The 5,000-nt window shown below is 54.5% G+C and overlaps 1 protein-coding gene across 6 annotated transcripts in view; it reads right to left on the bottom strand.

Moving 5' to 3' along the window:
• The window catches only part of LOC144954956 (uncharacterized), a 67,669-nt gene that overhangs the window by 44,545 nt on the left and 18,124 nt on the right, over positions 1-5,000 (bottom strand). The gene's annotated exons all lie outside the window — the stretch shown is intronic.

Here is a 5,000-nt window from a genome sequence, read left to right as displayed (position 1 = left end):
ACAGGAGGTCATGGGTTCGATCCCTGACCCTGTGAGATGTTAACTACCTCGCCTGGTCTACAGGAGGTCGTGGGTTCGATCCCTGCCCCTGTGAGCTGTTGTCTACCTCGCCTGGTCTACAGGAGGTCGTGGGTTCGATCCCTGACCCTGTGAGATGTTGACTACCTCGCCTGGTATATATGTCTGTCTGTGCGTCCGTGTCTGTGTATCTGCCTGTGTGTGTCTGTGTCTGTGCTTTTGTCAATATGCAAACCAACCCCCTACCTCGTCGTGGTGCCGGACGGGCAACGCTGTTGTGGGTAGTGCTGTGGGGGGAGGGCCAATTCCGATTGGCCTCTCCCCTCATGGCATTTAGAACCACCACAGCGGCTAAATGGGGGCTCTGGACGGGTGCGAGGGGGGCTGGTAACCCCTCCACCTTCAATAAATTACCACTAAACCACGTCTAAAATATCTAATCAATAAGCTTGTGCCGGAGGCCCCGAGGGGACAGGCGTCTATGACGTCTCCTGGCCAAACCCCAATTGGCGGAGCCAGGAGACTGAATCTTTACCCTCGGGGCTCCTCCAGAAACAACGAAAAGCCACTGAGGGTGGCCACGTGGAATGTTCGAACGCTCACTGCGGAGGAGAGGCTGCCACTCCTCTGTCGGGAGCTGGACCGGTACCGCCTGGATCTCTGCGGCATTCAGGAGGACCGGTGGACTGGTCATGGTGTCTGTGTGTTCAGAGGAGAGGCTGCCCCTCTTCTGTCGGGAGCTGGACCGGTACCGCCTGGATCTCGGTGGCGTTCAGGAGGTCCGGTGGACCGGCTCTGTCTCCTGCCACCATGAGGGGTGGACAGTCCTCTACTCGGGGCAGGAGACTGCCAAACAACAGGGAGTGGCTCTTCTTCTGAACAAAATAATGAAGGGGTAGTGGGAGTGTGGTGGTGAGGTGTGGGAAGCGGTAAGCCCCAGGCTACTTTGGGCTCGCCTTCCCATCAACCGGATGGCGAGGAGTGGTGGTCGTGGTTACTTATGCCCCCACCGAAGACGAACATCTGTGGGAGGATGCAGACAAGGCTGATGAGTCAGATGCCTCCTATGACCTCCTGTCACAGGTGCTAGCTAAAGTGGCCCCTCAGGACAGAGTCATCTTGTTGGGTGACTTCAATTCCCGAGTTGGTCATGATGCTGGCACCTGGTCTGGAGTGATTGGAAGGCATGGGCCAGATCAGCTCAATAACAACGGCAGGAGGCTGCTAGATGTTTGTGCAGCCCACGGGCTTGTAATTACCAACACGCTGTTCCGGCATCGGCGCATCCACACAACATCATTGATGATTGCCGGGTCCAAGCAAGAACATCTGCTGGACTACATAGTGACGGACCAGCGGATGCAAGCCCATGTCCTTGACACCAGGACCTACCGTGGAGCTGATCTGCCCTCTGACCATCGACTTGACACCCGTAAGATGCGCCTGCCATTCTTCCACTTCGGTGGTGGGTGTACACCCAGGACCCCATTCCAACCCACAGTGGCCTGGTCTCAGCTGATGACAGTTGCAAGCGAGAATTTCATCATCGCTTGCGGCTGGGGTTGGCATCGTCCCCCACTCCTCCAGATGTCGAGGGGAAATGGGCGAGGTTTGGGACTGTGGCTCATGCAGCTGCAATGGCTGCTTTGGGTAGACGGTCCAGATCTCCCCAGAGACCCTGGCTGACGGAGGAGGTGTTCAGGCTAGCTGAGAAAGAGCGACAGGCCCACTCTCATTGTCGACAGCATCCCAAGTCAGAGAATGAGGAGGCTTACCGCAGCCATCGCTCGGAGGTTCGGAGAGCCGTGAGGCGCTGCAAGGATGGGTGGTGGTAACGGGTTGCTGAGGAGATGGAGTCTGCCTCAGTGGCCCGCGATCACAGATCACTATTTAATTCCATCAAAAAAGTAACCTGCAGTGCCACACCTATTACCATCATTCGGGGAAAGAACGTTGATCCAATCTCCGACCCCAAGGAGCAGGTTCGCAGATTTGCTGAGCATTTCTGTGAAGTCCTGGGGGAGGGGAAATCCCTCAGCCGGGAAAACATCGTGGCACAAAGTGGGGATGACCCTGCTGAGGCTGCGGTGCCTCAAATATTGGAAGTCACCTCCTGTGAGTGGCTGGCTGAGGTGCCACCTGTTGAGGAAGTACTGAAGGCGATCCGGAGTCTGAGACCAGGAAAGGCACCGGGCAGAGATGATCTCCCAAGCGAAATGCTGAGGGAGGGTGGCGTTTGTGCACAGACTGCCCTACATGACATCATAACATCAGTCTGGACCACTGGACGGGTTCTGCAGGATTGGAAGGATGCCCTGGTGGTCCTCCTCTTTAAGAAGGGTGACCGCACAGACTGTAACGCTGTGTGGAAGCTACCCGGTCTGTCGCTCCGCACGAAGCTTCAGGTCTTCTCAGCCACGGTCGTTCCCTCCCTTCTCTACGCTTGCGAAACGTGGACCCCTCTAATGAAACATCTCTGCCGGTTAGAAACATTTAGGCTGGCCTGCCTACGATCCATCCTGGGTTTAACCAGGCTGGATTGTGTGAGCTCACAAATCCTCGAAAGATCTGGGCAAAGTCCCATCGGTGAGCTCCTCCGGCAGGCAAGGCTGCGTTGGCTGGGTCATGTAGTCCGCATGCCCAGCCACCGCATGCCTAAACAGCTTTTGTTCGGCCGGATCGAGGGGGCTAAACGGGCGCGGCACGGGCTAGAGAAGAGATGGAGTGATGTGGTACAGGAGGACGTGGAGCTGAGTGGACTTGCCGATGACTGGTACCAGCGGTGTCAAGATCGGCCTCTGTGGAGGAGGCTCGTGAAGGACGCTACTGGGCAGTTGGAGGCAGTCACCCTCCAACAACAACGGAGGGCGGAGGAGCGACGCTCACAACAACGAGCGGAGCGCCGGGTGGCTAAAGCACAGCGAGTTGGCACAGTAGGGGGCACAGGTGGTGCATCAACCAGTCATCTCGGTCATCTCGGTCAGTCGACCCGTGGCACCTGCTGGATCTGCCCCGTGACCTCCTGCCAGCGGGCGTTCGACACTTCACGTGGCCTCAAGGTGCACTTGGCCTGGCACAAGCGTCGTGGTGATGTCACCGCTACTTAGTGGCGAATGGCGGTTGTTGAAGGTGGTGATGGTGGTGATGGTGGTGATGATGATGATGGTGGTGATAGTGGTAGTGGTGATGATGGTAGTGGTGATGATGTTGGTGATAGTGGTTACTTAGTGGCGAATGGTGGTTGTTGTTGTTGTATCTGTGTCTCTGTCTGTGTCTGTCTGTGTGTCTGTGTCTCTCTGCGTGTCTCTCTGTGTGTGTATCTCTGTGTGTCTCTGTCCGTCTGTGTCTCTGTGTGTCTGTGTCTCTCTGCGTGTCTCTCTGTGTGTGTATCTCTGCGTGTCTCTCTATCTGTCTGTGTCTCTGCGTGTGTCTGTGTCTCTGTGTGTCTCTGTGTGTCCTGCGGATGAATCAATGACTTAAGTAATCTGAGCCCACCCGTGACATCGTGGTGGTGGTGGTGGTTGTTGTTTTTTCATCACCATCATCATCATCATCCAAATGGCATTGTTCCAACAACCTTTCGATATAAAATATATAATCCTACCATCATCATCATCCAAATGGCATTGTCCCAACATCCTTTCGATATAAAATCTATAATCCTACCATCATCATCATCATCCAAATGGCATTGCCCCAACAACCTTTTGATATAAAATCGATAATCCTACCATCATCATCATCCAAATGGCATTGCCCCAACAACTTTTGATATAAAATCGATAATCCTACCATCATCATCATCATCATCCAAATGGCCTTGCCCCAACAACTTTTGATATAAAATCGATAATCTTACCATCACCATCATCATCCAAATGGCCTTGCCCCAACAACCTTTTGATATAAAATCGATAATCCTACCGCGGAAAACCACCTCCAACAAAACGAACTTCCAACAAGGCCCATCCCTTCGACCGATCAATTGATCGACCGAGCAACAGACTGATCGATCGACCAATTGACCGATCAATCGACCGACTGACCGATTGATCCACCGACCAACCGATCAACTAACCGATCGATCGACTGATTGGTCAGTCGACCGACCGACTGAATGGTCAGTTGACCAACCCACTGATTGGTCAGTCGACCGAGCAATTGGTCAGTCGACTGACCGATCGGCCAGTCAACTGACCGATTGGTCAGTCAACTGACCGACCGATTGATCAGTCGACCGACCGATTGGTCAGTCAACTGACCAACCGATTGGTCAGTCAACTGACCGACCGATTGGTCAGTCAACTGACCGACCGATTGATCAGTCGACCGACCGATTGGTCAGTCAACTGACCGACCGATTGGTCAATCAACTCATCGACCGATTGGTCAGTCAACTGACCGACCGATTGGCCAGTCAACTGACTTACCGATTGGTCAGTCAACTGACCGACCGATTGGTCAACTGACCGATTGGTCAGTCAACTGACCGACCGATTGGTCAGTCAACTGACCGACTGATTGGCCAGTCAACTGACTTACCGATTGGTCAGTCAACTGACCAACCGATTGGTCAACTGACCAATTGGTCAGTCAACTGACCAACCGATTGGTCAGTCAACTGACCAACCGATTGGTCAATCAACTGATCGAGCGCTTGGTCAGTCAACTGACCAACCGATTGGTCAACTGACCAATTGGTCAGTCAACCGACCAACCGATTGCTCAGTCAACCGACCAACCGATTGCTCAGTCAACCGACCAATCGGCGAGCAGAGTGGCGAGCCCACATGGCTGAGCGGGGCTCTACACGTACCACTCCTTCTTAGAGATCATTGATCCGTCTCGCTGGGGAATCAGATCGTGCTCAACCGGCATCATGAATTCCCTCCCGCCACCGCCACCACCGCCACCACCGCCACCACCGCCACCACCGCCACCACCGCCACCACCGCCACCACCACCGCCACCACCGCCACCAC

Source organism: Lampetra fluviatilis, unplaced genomic scaffold (genome assembly GCF_964198595.1).
Source record: "Lampetra fluviatilis unplaced genomic scaffold, kcLamFluv1.1 SCAFFOLD_471, whole genome shotgun sequence".
Classification (NCBI taxonomy): Eukaryota; Metazoa; Chordata; class Hyperoartia; order Petromyzontiformes; family Petromyzontidae; genus Lampetra; species Lampetra fluviatilis.
This window is presented reverse-complemented; position numbering and strand designations above follow the sequence as displayed.